Here is a 15,638-nt window from a genome sequence, read left to right as displayed (position 1 = left end):
GCAGCCATGAAAAGAAATGAAATCTTGCCATTTGCAATGACATGAATGGAACTATAGGGTGTTATGCTGAGCGAAATAAGTCAATCAGAGCAAGACAATTATCATATTATCTCCCTGATATGAGGAATTTGAGAGGCAATGTGGGGATTTTGGGGGGTAGGGAAGGAAAAAATGAAACAAGATGGAGTTGGGAGGGAGATAAACTATAAGAGACTCTTAACCTCACCAAACAAACTGAGGGTTGCTGGGAAGAGGGGTGTAGGGAGAGTGTGGTTGGGATATGGACATTGGGTAGGGTATGTGCTATGGTGTATGCTCTGAAGTCTGTAAGCCTGATGATTCACAGAGCTGTACCTCTGGAGATAATACTATATTATATGTTAATTTAAAAAAGTAAAATAAAATGAAATGAAATAAAACAATAAAAGTAAAAAAAAGGTGCCTGTGGTTTGTAAATTAAAATATGTAAATATATATACAGTTTACAAAAATAGGTACAAAAGCAAAAGTTGCAATAGACATTGATCTCTAATATCCCATCTACTCATTAATAATCATTAATAATTTTTAAAAAGATTTTATTTATTTGACAGATAGAGATCACACGTAGGCAAAGAGGCAGGCAGAGAGAGAGGAGGAAGCAGGCTCCCCACTGAGCAGAGAGTCCAATGTGGGGCTTGATCCCAGGACCCTGGATCATGACCCAAGACAAAGGCAGAGGCTTTAGCACCCTGAGCCACCCAGGCACCCTAATCATTAATAATTTTTAAACTTAAGCCACTATAATATTTAACATGAATTTGTTGACTCTGTGCAGCTGCAAAAATAACAAAAGCAAATGTAAAAACTGATTTCATCTTTGGGAGTTTGTAGTTTTCTAGGAATGCATCCATTTCATCTAGGTTGCTTAGCTTATTGGCATATAACTGTTGGTAATAACTTCTGATGATTGTTTCTATTTCCTTGGTGTTAGTTGTGATCTCTCCCTTTTCATTCATAATTTTATTAATTTGGGCTTTCTCTCTTTTCTTTTGGATTAGTGTGGCCAATGGTTTATTGATCTTATTGATTCTTTCAAAAAACCAGCTTCTAGTTTCATTGATACGTTCTACTGTATCTCTCGTTTCTACCTCATTGATCTCTGCTCTAATCTTGATTATTTCCCTTCTTGCGTGTGGAGTTGTCTCCTCAATCAAATAATCCTATGACCCTTATGAAAACACTTTCTCCTAGAGTGCTATGGTCTAGTTTATTATAATTTAGCAAGCCATTTGACCCCAGATTTTCCAAAAACAGTGTGAAGTTTTTGAGAGTATCCCTCTTACTATATCAGGATCATGTTAAGAGTTTAATAATATTTGTGCATTAAATAAAAATATTTGCAAAAGTAGCTGGAAATTATAATAAAGTATGGAAATAGGTATGTTCACCCTTTATTTTGGCTCATTTTCTCTTTGACAAAGAGGTGTAATTTTGAAAAAAAATTAGATTAATAACGTGTGTGTCCATACTTCAACAAGGTTTGTGAGTATTTAGTTAAGGAACATGCAATCATTAGAAACTTCAAATTATAGGTTTCTGAGTCCAGGATAGAGCCTCTATACCTTTCAGTTGTGAAGGAGACCTTCAAATAATCTGGCAAAACAGTTTAATTCTTAAAGGAAACTAAACAAGGAGGACACAATTTCCTTCAATGCTCCATAGATAGTTTTGCTAGAAATATGTAAGTCTTAAGTCTAAATGGCTACTTTGATATAGTTCATGAAATTTCTAATGCCTTCTATTAAAAAAGTGCTGTAAAATTTATATGTAGAATGACTAGAAAGAGCATAGAGAATTTTTAGGGTACTAAAACTACTCTGTACAACACTATAGTGGTGGATACATTACACTTTTGTCCAGACTCATCAAAAGTACAACCCCAGGAAGGAACCTTAACATGAACTATGGACTTTGGAGGATAGTGATCTGTCCATATAGTTTAATCAGTTGTAACACATGTCCTCCTCCACTAGGGGATGTTGATAATACAGGGAGTGATGAATGTGAGAGGACAGCACATTTAAGGTGGATCTCTATTTAATATTGCTGTGGACATAAAACTCATCCTTAAGATAAAACCTGTTACAAACAAATGAACAAGAACAAATACACGATTGCTTAAAGAACTCCTCAGTGCTTCAATTTGTGCTTTATACTTGGAGAGTTCTGTATTAGCAATGGACCATAGGGTCTTAACTGACCTTATAATTTAAGCATTCCATAATACTTGTGAGATTGAGATATTATTTTATGTTTTCATCATTTCACTTATAAAAGACAATTCCCTTTAACTTTATACAAAGTTGCCTTCTGAGCCGCTTAGAATTAAGACTTCATGCTACCAGTTAAAAACATGACTTACCTAGTACTTCACTGTAAAACTGATCCCAACTCTTCTCATTAAATGTTTGGAACCAAAAGTCAAAATAAAGCACACATGTCATACTTTCTACTCTCTCCATGAATGTCATTTGCTCACTTAATTCTGACATAGGAAGAGGTACATAAGATACAGTGAAAGGAAATCCTCCTCTATACTTTTCAAATGCATCACCAGGAGAGAAGCAAAGACTGTGCACTAATGATATTTTAAGTAGCTTAGCTAGCAGCACACCACAGGGTCCGAGGCATTTGCAAGAATGACATCAAACCTTGATTCTTGTAGTTGTGTCATAACTTTCTTGGTTAAACTCTGCATCTTTTTAAAAAACATTTTATTTATTTATTTATTTATTTATTTGAGAGAGAGAATGAGAATAAGTGAGCATGAGAGGGGGAAGGGCAGAAGGAGATGCAGACCCCCTACTGAGCAGGGACGCCTGATGTGGGACTTGATCCCAGGACTCCATGATCATGACCTGAGTTGAAGGCAATCCCCCAAGCAACTGAGTCATCCAGGTGCCTTAAACTCTGCATCTTTGCAGAGTTTCTCAAGAGAGTGAGAACATTTCAAAACTGCTTCTTGCATTAGTGAAAAACATGTCCAAAATCTGTATTTTGGTAGATGATATATCCATTTATTGACGAGTTGCATCATAGAAACCTCAGTACAAATTTTAGTTAAAGATGAAGGGCATATCTCAAATTTAAGAGGAGATTGTTTCTTGGGATCAATAAGAAGAGAAGCTGAAGATGTCAGAGCAGTCACTTCATGACCTCTCTGGACACGTTCAACCAGGATTTTCTTTATATGGATCCAGTGGCTATATTCTGTGGGTCACAGCAGCACCTTCCCACAACTCCTAGAGCTGAAGTAGCAACTCAGCTATAGCAGTAGCAGAACTGAAATCCTTTCCATAGATATTCTGCTTCTTTTCAAATTCCACTTCTCTGTTGTCATTACTTGTATTTATATCCAAGGAGAAATCCATCAGGACGTTAAAATATAACTCCTTCATCTCAAAGTAAACACATTATATAAACTGTTTTGATGGCAAGTGGAAAACTTAAGAGATAAAAGGTGGATGTAAATGGTTTGTGTGGGCATGTTTTTCTTTCTCTTCCATTTATATCTAGAAGTAGAATTGTTGGGTCATTTGGTAACTCTACGTTTGATGACTGGAACAATGTGAAACAATTCCTACCTTAACCTTCAGTGGTTTCAATTTTCTGTATCTTGCCACCACTTATTATTTATCTCTTTGATTATAGTCATGCCTGTGGGATGAACTCATATCTCATTGTAGTCATGCTTGAGGGGTTTGGAGTTACTTTTCCCAGATGCCTCCACCTCCCCTCCCTTGAGAATGACCAATTTGCTCTTCTTTTTTTAAACAGTTGATTTTATAACCTGCCACTTTACTGAAATCATTGCTTAATTCCAAAAGTTTTCGGACTTTTTCAGTTTTTCTATTTTTAAGATCATATTACCATCAAATAGTGATAATGTTGCTTCTTCATTCTCAATTTGGATGCCTTTTATTTCTTTGGCTTGCTTAATTGCTCTAGTGAGTACTTCCAGTACTCTCTTGAATAGGAGTAGTGAGAATGGGTGACCTTGTCTTATATTTGTTCACAGAGAAAACCCTTTAAGATTCTCTCCATTGATTATAATGTTAGCAGTGGATTTTTTTAAAAAAGATTTTATTTGTTTAAAAAAAAATCCACTGCTAACATTATAGTTAGCAGTGGATATATCACAAAAAGCTTTTATTATTTTGAATTAAATTCCTTCTATACTCAATTTGCTAAAGGTTTTTTTTTATCAAAAAAGATGTATTTTGTCAAATGCTTTTTCAGCATCTACTGAGAACATCAATTGTGTGATTTTTATCTTTTCTTTGTGATGTGATGAATTGCATTTATTGATTTGTATATGTTGAACTATCCTTACATCCAGAGATAATTCCCAGTGGTCATGGTGTATGATTCTTTTAATGGGTTCTTGAATTCTGATTGCTGATATTTTGTTGAGAATTTTTGCATCTATATTCATCAGGAATGTCAGTGTATTCTTTTTTTTTTAACAGTTTATAATTTATTTATTTATTTTTTCAGCATAATAGTATTCATTGTTTTTGCACAACACCCAGTGCTCCATGCAACACGTGCACTCCCTATTACCCACGACCTGGTTCCCCCAACCTCCCACCCCTGCCCCTTCAAAACCCCCAGGTTGTTTCTCAGAGTCCATAAACTCTCATGGTTAGCCTCCCCTTCCAATTTCCCCCAACTTCCTTCTCCTCTCCATCTCCCAATGTCCTCCATGTCATTTGTTATGCTCCACAAATAAGTGAAACCATATGATACTTGACTCTCTCTGCTTGACCTATTTCACTCAGCACAATCACCTCCAGTCCCGTCCATGTTGCTACAAAAGTTGGGTATTCATCCTTTTTTTTTTAAATAAACATATAAAGTATTTTTATCCCCAGGGGTACAGGTCTGTGAATCACCAGGTTTATACACTTCACAGCACTCACGATAGCACATACCCTCCCCAATGTCCATAACCCCCTCCCCCTCTCCCAACCCCACCTCCCCCCAGCAACCCCCAGTTTGTTTTGTGAGATTAAGAGTCATTTATGATTTGTGTCCCTCCCAATCCCATCTTGTTTCATTTATTCTTCTCCTAGCCCCCTAACCCCCCATGTTGCATCTCCATGTTCTCATTTCAGGGAGATCATATGATAGTTGTCTTTCTCCAATTGACTTATTTCACTAAGCATGATACCGTCTAGTTCCATCCACGTCGTTGCAAATGGCAAGATTTCATTTCTTTTGATGGCTGCATAGTATTCCATTGTGTATATATACCACCTCTTCTTTATCCATTCAACTGTTGATGGACATCTAGGTTCTTTCCATAGTTTGGCTATTGTGGACATTGCTGCTATAAACATTCGGGTACACATGCCCCTTCGGATCACTATGTTTGTATCTTTAGGGTAAATACCCAGTAGTGCAATTGCTGGGTCATAGGTTTAGTTCTTTTTTCAACATTTTGAGGAATCTCCATGCTGTTTTCCAGAGTAGTTGCACCAGCTTGCATTCCCACCAACAGTGTAGGAGGATTCCTCTTTCTCTGCATCCTCGCCAGCATCTTTCATTTCCTGACTTGTTAATTTTAGCCATTCTGACTGGTGTGAAGTGATATCTCATTGTGGTTTTGATTTGTATTTCCCTGATGCCGAGTGACATGGAGCACTTTTTCATGTGTCTGTTGGCCATCTGGATGTCTTCTTTGCAGAAATGTCTGTTCATGTCCTCTGTCCATTTCTTGATTGGATTGTTTGTTCTTTGGGTGTTCAGTTTGCTAAGTTCCTTATAGATTTTGGATACTAGCCCTTTATCTGATATGTCGTTTGCAAATATCTTCTCCCATTCTGTCAGTTTTCTTTTGGTTTTGTTAACTGTTTCCTTTGCTGTGCAAAAGCTTTTGATCTTGATGAAGTCCCAATAGTTCATTTTTGCCCTTGCTTCCCTTGCCTTTGCCAATGTTCCTAGGAAGATGTTGTTGTGGCTGAGGTCGAAGAGGTTGCTGCCTGCATTCTCCTCAAGGATTTTGATGGATTCCTTTCTCACATTGAGGTCCTTCATCCATTTGGAGTCTATTTTCGTGTGTGGTGTAAGGAAGTGGTCCAATTTCATTTTTCTGTATGTGTCTGTCCAATTTTCCCAACACCATTTATTGAAGAGGCTGTCTTTTTTCCATTGGACGTTCTTTCCTGCTTTGTCGAAGATTAGTTGACTATAGAGTTGAGGGTCTATTTCTGGGCTCTCTTTTCTGTTCCATTGATCTATGTGTCTGTTTTGTGCCAGTACCATGCTGTCTTGATGATGACAGCTTTGTAATAGAGCTTGAAGTCCGGAATTGTGATGCCACCAACTTTGGCTTTCTTTTTCAATATTCCTTTGGCTATTCGAGGTCTTTTCTGTTTCCATATAAATTTTAGGATTATTTGTGCCATTTCTTTGAAAAAAATGGATGGTATTTTGATAGGGATTGCATTAAATGTGTAGATTGCTTTAGGTAGCATAGACATTTTCACAATATTTATTCTTCCAATCCAGGAGCATGGAACATTTTTCCATTTCTTTGTGTCTTCCTCAATTTCTTTCATAAGTACTTTATAGTTTTCTGCATATAGATTCTTAGCCTCTTTGGTTAGGTTTATTCCTAGGTATCTTATAGTTTATTCACCATGATAATGTGGGATTTATTCTAGGGCTGCAGGGTTGGTTCAACATTGATTGATTGTTTGACTATTTTTTTAGGTCCTTTAATATACCTATATGAATTTTAAGACTGGCTTGTGAAGTCATGTAAAAGAGTCAGCTGGGGTTTTGATAGAGATTTTGTTGAGCTGTGTATCAACTGAAGAATTGCTATTACAAAAATGCTGTTTAAATCCATGGATATGAGAGGCCTTCCTTTTATTTAGAAATTTTAAAGTATCTTCCTGCAATGTTTTGTAGTTTCTACTATACATTTTGCACTTTCTTGTTCAATTTATGAAATATTTTGTTCTTTTGATGGTATTGTACTGGGACTCTTAATTTCATTTTAGATTGTTTATTGCAGTTGTGTATTATATATTTTCCAGACTCTTTCCCTATATAATATCATGGCATCTTCTCATTTCATTAGTGCTATGTCTTCCTACCCAATGTGGATTTCTTTATTTTATGTTCTTGTCTAGTTAGTTGTTTTGGTTTGAACCTTCAGTATGATGCTGAAAGGATGAGAATGGATGTCATAATCTTGTTCCTTATCTTAGGAAGAAAGCATTTAGTCTTAAGCAGAAACTATGATGTTGGCTGTGGGGTTTTTTTAGATGCCTTTTATCCATTTGAGAAAGTTCCCTTCTATTACTGGTTTACTGAGTATTTGTATCATGAGAGTATTGAATTTTGCAATAATTTTCTGCATTTATTGAGATAACCAGGCAGTTTTTGTTTTTCATTCTATTGGCATGGGGTATAATAATAATTGATTTTTCAGTGGTTAAGGCAACTCTTGCATTCCTGGGATATATCGCAGTTTTTTGGGGGTGTATAATTCCTTTTGCATATCCTTGGAACTGGCTAACTCACATTTGTTGAGGACTGTTGAATCTATGTTCATAAGAAATATTGGTCTGTAGTGTTTTCTAGTGATGTCCTTATGTATTGGTAATATCAGGACCTTATTGAATATGTTGGCAAATGTTTACTCCTTTTCTATTATTTGGAAGATCTATTTAAGGACTGATCTGAATCCTTTAAATTCTTAGAATTATCAGTGAAGTCATTTGGGCATGAACTTTACTTTCTAGGTAGCTTTTTGATTGCAAATTCAATCTATTTTTGTTATAGGCCTATTCAGATTTTCATTTTCATCTCGAGTCTATTTAATAGTTCATCTTATCTGCATCTACTAGCATTAGAGATTCTATTGCAATGAGTTGAGAGCGTGATGAAAGAGTGGGTCATATTTCAAATGCTATATAAATTCCAGTTAGTTAATATAGAGCATAATATTAGTTTCAGGTTTAAAATTTAGTGATTCGCCACTTCCATTCAATACCTGGTGCTCATCACATCAAGAGCCCTCCTCAATGCCCATCACCCATTTTACCAATTCCCTACCCACCTCCCCTCGTAACCATCAGTTTGTCTTCTGTAGTTAAGATTCTGTTGTCTGGTTTTCCTGTCTCTCCCTCTCTCTCTCTCTCTCTCTTTTTTTTTACTTTCCCTTTGTTATTCTCTTTCATTTCTTAAATTCCTCACATGAGTGAAATCATAGGGTATTTGTCTTTCTCTGACTTATTTCGCTTAGCATACTACTCTCTAGCTCCATCCATGTCGTTAAAAATGGAAAGATTTCATTCTTTTTTATGGCTGAGTAATATTCCATTGTAGACATGAACCATCTCTTCTTTATCCATTCATCAATCAATGAAAATTTGGACTCTTTCCATTATTTCATTATTGTTGATAATGCTGCTATAAACATAGTGGTCTGTATGTCCCTTCAAGTCAGTATTTTTGTGTTCTTTGGGTCAATATCTAGTAGAGCAATCCCTGGATCATAAGGTAGTTTATTTTTAACTTTCTGAGGAATCTCCATACTGTTTTCCATACAGGCTGCCCCAGTTTGCATTTCCATCAACAGTGCAAGAGGGTTCTCTTTTCTTAACATCCTTGTCAGCATCTGTTGTTTCCCATGTTGTTGATTTTAGCCATTCTAACAGTTGTGAGGTAATATGTCATTAGTTTTGATTCATATTTCCTGATGGTGAGTGATGTTGAGCATCTTTTCATGAGTCTATTAGCCTTCTATATGTCTTCTTTGGAAAAATGTCTGTTTATGTCTTCTGCCACTTTTTAACTGGATAATCCTTTTTTGTTGTTGGTGGTGGTGGTGTTGAGTTGTGTAAGTTCTTCACACATCCTTCAGTTCTTCAATTTCTTTCATGAGTATTCTATGGTTTTCAGAGTACACATCTTTCACTCATTTGATTAGATTTATTCTTAGGTATGTTATAGTTTTTGGTGCATTTATAAACAGATTTGTTTCCTTGATTTTTCTTCCAACTGCTTCATTATTGGTGAATAGAAGTGCAACAGATTTTTGTACATTGATTTTATATCCTGCAACTTTGCTGAATTCATGTATCAGTTCCAGCAAATTTTTGGTAGAGTCTTCTGTGTTTTCTCCATAGAGTATCAGGTCATCTGCAAAGAGTGAAAGTTTGAATTTATTCTTTCCAATTTGGATGCATTTTTTTTTCTGACTGATGCGACTGGGGCTTCTAGTACTCTGTTGAACAACAGCAGTGAGAGTGGACATCTGTGTCATGCCCCTGACCTTAGGGGAAAAGCTCTGTTTTTCCTATTGAAGATATTAGCTGTGGGTTTTTTGTATATGACGTTTATGATGTTGAGTTAAGTTCCATCTGTTTCTACTTTGTTGAAGTTTTAAGAATATTTGCTGTATTCTGTCAAATGCTTTTTTTGTATCTATTGGGAGGATCATGTGTTGTGTATCATATTGATTGATTTCAAACTATTGTGTGACCCCTGCAGCCCAAGGAATAAATCCCATTTGATCATGGCAACTAAATCTGTAAATGTGATATTGGATTTGATTTGTTAGTATCTTGTTGAGAATTTTTACATCCATTTTCATCAAGGGTATTGACCTGTATTTACTCTTTTTAGTGGTGTCTTTGTGTGGTTTTGGAATCAAGGTAATACTTGCCTTGTAAAATGAATTTGGAAGTTTTCCTTACATTTCTATTTTGGAGCAGTTTGAAAAGAATAGGTATTAGCTCTTCTTTAAATGTCTGGTAGAATTATCCTTGGGAGCCATCTGGCCCTGGCCTTTGTTTGTTGGGAGAGTTTTGATTATGATTCGATTTCTTTCCTGGTTATGGGTCTGTTTAAATATTCTACTTCTTCCTTTTTCAGTTTTGGTAGTTTGTATGTTTCTAGGAATTTATCCATTTGTTCCAGATTGCCCAACTAGTTGGCATGTAAGTTTTCATAATGTTCTCTTATAATTGTTTGTATTTCTGTGGTGTTGGTTGTATCCTTCCCCTTTCATTTGTTGTTTTATTTATTTATTTGGGTCCTTTCTCTCCTTTTTTGATAAACATGGCTAGAGGTTTATTAATTATATTAATTCTTTCAAAGAATAAGCTCTTATTTTCATTGATCTTTTTTTTCCCTATATTATTTATCTCTGCTCTAATCTTTATTACTTCATTTCTTCTGCTGGCTCTAGGATTTACATGCTCTTCTTTTTCTATCTCCATTAGATGTAGGGTTAAGTTGTGTATTTGAGACTTGCTTCTTGAGGTAGACCTGTGTTGCAATATACTTCCCTCTTATGACTGCTTTTACTGCATCCCAAAGATATTCAATTGTTATATTTTCTTTTTCATTTTTTTCCCATTTATAATGTCTTCTTTAATTTCCTCTTTGACCCATCCTTTCCTTAGTAGCATGCTCTATAACTTCCATGCATTTGTGGTCTTTCCACACTTTTTCTTGTGGCTGATTTCATGTTTCCCAGCATTGGGGTCTGAAGAGTTCTCAATCATTTTGTACTTCTTGAGGCCTGATTTGTGACCTCGTATGTGATCTTTTCTGGAGAATGTCCCATGTGCACTTGAAAAGAATATGTATTCTGGTGCTTTAGGATGAAATGTTTTGAATGTATCTGTTAAGTCAATCTGGTCCAGTGTGTCATTTAAAGCCATTGTTTCCTTGTTGAGCTTCTGCTGAGGTGATGTGTCCATTATTGTGAGTGGAATGTTAAAGTCCCCTACTGTTATTGCTTTATTATCAATGAGTTCCTTTATGTCTGCTATTAGTTGTTTTATGTATTTTGGTCTTCCAAGGTGGGGGCATAAATATTTACAATTGTTAGATCCTAATGTTGGATAGTCCCCTTTATTATGATATAATGCCCTTCTTCATCCTTGTTACAGTCTTTGTTTTAAAATCTCATTTGTCGGGGTGCCTGGGTGGCTCAGTGTGTTAAGCATCTACCTTTGGCTCAGGTCATGATCCCAGGATCCTGTGATCAGGCCCTGCATCCGGATCTCTGTTCAGCAGGGAGCCTGCTTCCTCCTCTTTCTCTTCCTGCTTCTCTACCTACTTGTGATCTCCATCTGTCAAATAAATAAAAATCTTTAAAATCTCATTTGTCTCATATATGTATTACTACTCTGGTTTTTTGTTTTTGTTTCTGTTTTTTCATTCCTTTGCATGTTTAATATTCCTCCATTCCCTCACTTTCAATCTGCAGGTGTCTTTAGGTCTAAAATGAGTTTCTTGTAGGCACATTACAGATGTAATGTGGGTTTTATCTTACAATTTTAGTTCATCTACTTTCAGAGTAATTATTGATAGATATGTATTCAGTGCTATTTTATTACTTGTTTTTTTATTGTTTCCCGTGATTTTCTCTGTTCCATTCTAGTCTTGTCACTTTTTGTCTTTCTCTCCCACTCAATGAGTCCCCTTTATTATTTCTTGCAGGGCTAGTTTAGAGGTCCCAAACTCCTTTAGTTTTTGTTTGTCTGGAAACTCTTTAACTCTCTTTTTCTGAATGATAGTCTTGCTGGATAAAGTATTCTTGGCTGCATATGTTTCCCATTCAGTGTGTTGAATATATCATGCCAATCTCTTTTGGTCTGACAGCTTTCTGTGGAGATCTGCTGCTAATTTGATTTGTCTTCCCTTGTAGTTTAGGGATATCTTTTCCTACACTGCTTTCAGAATTCTTTCCCTATCTTTATATATTGCAAATTGTATTACAATAAGTCTTGGTGTTGGCCTGATTTTTTTGATATTGTTGGGTGTTCTCTATGCTTCCTGGATTTGGAAGTCTGCTTCCTTCCTCAGATTAAGGAAGTTTTCAGCTATACTTTACTTAAAAAAACCTTCTGCCCTCTTTTCCCTTTCTTCTTCTTTGAGATTCCTATGATATGAATGGTACTACACTTTCTGCAGTCACTGAGTTCCGAAAGTCTATGTTCATGTGCAATATTTTTCTTTCCCTATTCTTTTCAACTTCATTATTTTCCATAATTTTATCTTCTATATCACTTAGTCATTCTTCTACCACTTCCATCCTTGTGGTCATTACATCCAGGTGGTTTTGAACCATGTTTAGACCCTTTTTCTTTTTCTTTTTCTTTTTTCTTTTTCTCCCCCCCCTTCCTGATCCCAGCTTATCTTTATGAAGTTTGTTTTAAATTCCAGTTCAGGCATATTACTAATCTAATCTGTGTTGATTAGATCCCTGGCTCTGATGTCCTATTGTTCTTACTTTTATGGTGAATTTCTTTGTCTTGGCTTTCTGTACAGGTCTCTGTCTTTTCTATGTTAGGAAAGCCTGTTTTGCTTCCTGTTCCTGAGAGTAATGGTTATATTAAGAAGAGGTCTGTACTGTCCAGGGCCTGGTGCTTCATGGAGTGTTTCTGGTGTATGTTGTGTGCATTCTAAGCTACAGTTATTTTCAAAATGTAACATTTGTAGCTCCAATTTTTTTTAGATATTTCTTAGTTTTGATATTGTCACATATGTATAATTTTTAAAAAATGTAGAAATGTCATTCCTGAGTGCTTTCTCTTCATAACAACCTGCTCCCATATGTAGGGGCCTACAATACCAATAATCTTTTTATTATTATCTCTCATAGTTCTGGGTGTCAGCTGGTTTCAGGCAGTAGGTTCTTTCCATTGATTCTTGTGTTTCTCAGTGGGTACAGTCATATAATGGCTGGGAGGTAATCATCCAAATGATCTTCATTCACTCATCTAGAGATAATTAGGGAATACTCAAGTTGCTGCTATTTGTAGCCATGTTTTAAAATTACCATAAAATAATCTTTTTTATTAACATATAATGTGTTATTGTTTCAGGGGTACACGTCTGTGATTCATTAGTCTGACACAATTCACAGCACTCATCATAGAACATACCCTCCCCAATGTCCATCAGTCTATAATCTTTTGGAAGCCAGCCAGCAGAGATCACTAAGCTACTGTTAAATTCATGTAATATTGACATTAAAAACACAGTAAAATTGTTAAGAATTGTGAATTTAGATCTTCACATGCATTAAAATTTTTAATAAACATCCTAACATATTTATAGCTAGATATTTTAGATGAAGGATTTCTTAAACATGAAAAAGGGGTCAAAATTTGTAACAATAGATGGTATATCAGATTTTAGTCAATTCCAGTATTCTGAATGACATTACTGAACTGATAGCCCAATAGCAAAATCTTGGAATTTGTTATATTGAAATTATATGTTTATTTCATTAGCAGATTTTTTTTTATTCAGTATAATTAATACATGAAAGCCATATTGTGAAATGTCAAAAGATGAAGACATGTATAAACGTCTAAATTACCATCATTTGATGTTCTGGGTGTTGTTTCAGAATGCTTCTTTTGTATTTATACAAATTTACATGTATTTTATTTTATTTCCAATAGAGAGTATCATGCATATGTTTTTCCTGGAACGTGTTCATTTAGCAATGTGAAGTGGGGAACATGCAAAAATATTGCTTGTAACAAAATCTTCTGTGTAATTACTGTGTACATTATGTCTTTTATTGGAGGTATGTTTGATAGCTATTTATGTTGTCCATAAATATGTGCATGTGTATTTCTACATGACTGATTCCTAGAAGTAGAAATGCATGGTTAAACAGTATGTTTAAATTTTATTTGAGGGTGCCTGGGTGGCTCAGTGTGTTGCGCCTCCACCTTTGGCTGTGGTTATGATCTTGGATTCCTGGGATCGAGTCCCACATTGGGCTCTCTGCTCGGTGGGGAGACTGCTTCCTCTTCTCTCTCTGCCTGCTGCTCTGCCTACTTGTGATCTCTCTCTCTGTCAAATAAATAAATAAATAAATAAAATCTTTTAAAAAATTTTTATTTGAAAGCCTCATTCTGCATTATATAAATAAATAAATAAATAAATAAAATCTTTTAAAAAATTTTTATTTGAAATCCTCATTCTGCATTATATTTCATAAAAATAGTTTTCTTTTTTTAGTGGAAGGGAATTTCTTTAATTTGATAGAATATTTATCTACAGTAAGGCAATACCAGGAAATATTGGTGAAACAGTCAAAGGTTGTCACTGAGATTGTGAAGGAGATTAGAATGGTCACTCTTCCACCTCAATTCAGTATTGTACTTGGGGTTCTGGCCATAAAATAAAGTGTTTTAAGTGTTCAACATAAGAAGAACCATGAAGCTAATTGAAAAACAAAAATCAACCATTTATTAGAGAAACTGACAGAATATAAAGGTGGTTTCCTTAGCTTGCTAAGTAGTAATTGTCTCACTGGTGTTAATTAAAAATATTTACTATACTGACCACTTCACAGATAAGTAAAACAATTTAAATTTTAAGCACATATTTCTGTAGGATATATTCTACCACTTGAAGTAGAAATAAAAGCCAAATCATGTCTTACTAGACAACATGCTGACCTTAAGTATATGTTAGCCATGGCTCAGGAGCCATAGAGAGCTTCACAGTGCACCATTCCCTGCAAGCCGCATGTGGGATAGTGGCTCTGCAGCTCAATACAGCAGCAGTGTCCTCTGAAGGCATCAGAGAGGAACAGGCTGCCCTGTCAAGAGAGACCAGGCCTGTGGTGATCCATGAACCCTTTCAGAGCTTGCAGACAGCAAGGATCTCAGTAATGGCACCAATGACCCCGACATTTATCTGCACAGTGGTTCAACAGTCTTTGCTGGAGGTTCTTGATGGAATACAAAGACATGGCAAGGCCCCCTCAAGGAGTGGTGGGCTGTGCTTGTACCCTCTAAGCTCAGAGCAGTGGCCCACAGCAGAGGCCATGTGGCTAGCACACAGGAGACGTACACCAGGTAGCGAATGTGCCATCGTCTGTGCAATCAGTCACATGCCCCAGTTGCAGACTAGAAAGAGCAGCATCCAGCTAAGCACCATGTAGGGCATGTACGCCTTTGGGTGAACTGAGGCACACAGCCAGGCTGGGGTTGTAAAGACTGGGTTGGCCGAGGGCTGCCAGCCATCCAGCACTTGGTGGGTCAGGTTGTTCATTCCTGCTGGGCTTGGGTTGGGTTGCCGAGGACAGAAATTGGTCTGGGGGCAGCCAACTCCATGACGGCCCAATCCTAGCCCTACCTCCAGGTGCCAGTGCTGGGCACACCCAGCTGAGGCAGCACTCGCTCTGGGTTTTGGCATCGCATCTCACATCCACACTGGGCATCCTTCTGGATCACAAGAACCAGTCATCAGACTCTGGTCACCAGCCTCTGCTTCAGGGGATCAGGTGCTCCTCCTAATGGGCCACTTTGGACTACTCCCTCCCTGGTAGGCATTGCAGCCTCTTCCTTCTGAATAGGAGAGAGTGAAAGTTCAGTAAGTTAGGTAATATATAGTAATACAGGAAACGCTCCCTAAAGGAGTGCTCCTTTAGGGAGCATTTCCTATATTATCCAACCTACAATTGAGACATTCCATCCATTATCAAACAGTAGAATAAGCGTGGAAGCCACCAGGTGAATCTTTTTAAAGGACTGTGAGGTAAAGAGAATAAGCTAATGAAACGAAGTCTCTCATAAATATCTCAGTTTTGTTTT

The 15,638-nt window shown here is 36.5% G+C and overlaps 1 long non-coding RNA gene and 1 pseudogene across 1 annotated transcript; both read right to left on the bottom strand.

Annotated features, from left to right (window-relative positions):
• Positions 1-2,740, bottom strand: part of LOC123936787 — a 40,310-nt pseudogene extending 37,570 nt beyond the window's left edge.
• Positions 2,741-12,823: 10,083 nt separating this feature from the next.
• Positions 12,824-15,406, bottom strand: LOC123933729. The gene is made up of 2 exons (XR_006816657.1): positions 15,181-15,406; positions 12,824-13,887 (listed from the first exon to the last, which is right to left on the bottom strand). It is a non-coding gene; the product is annotated as an uncharacterized LOC123933729 (long non-coding RNA).
• Between the last annotated feature and the right edge of the window lie 232 nt (positions 15,407-15,638).

Source organism: Meles meles, chromosome 2 (assembly GCF_922984935.1).
Source record: "Meles meles chromosome 2, mMelMel3.1 paternal haplotype, whole genome shotgun sequence".
Lineage (NCBI taxonomy): Eukaryota > Metazoa > Chordata > Mammalia > Carnivora > Mustelidae > Meles > Meles meles.
This window is presented reverse-complemented; position numbering and strand designations above follow the sequence as displayed.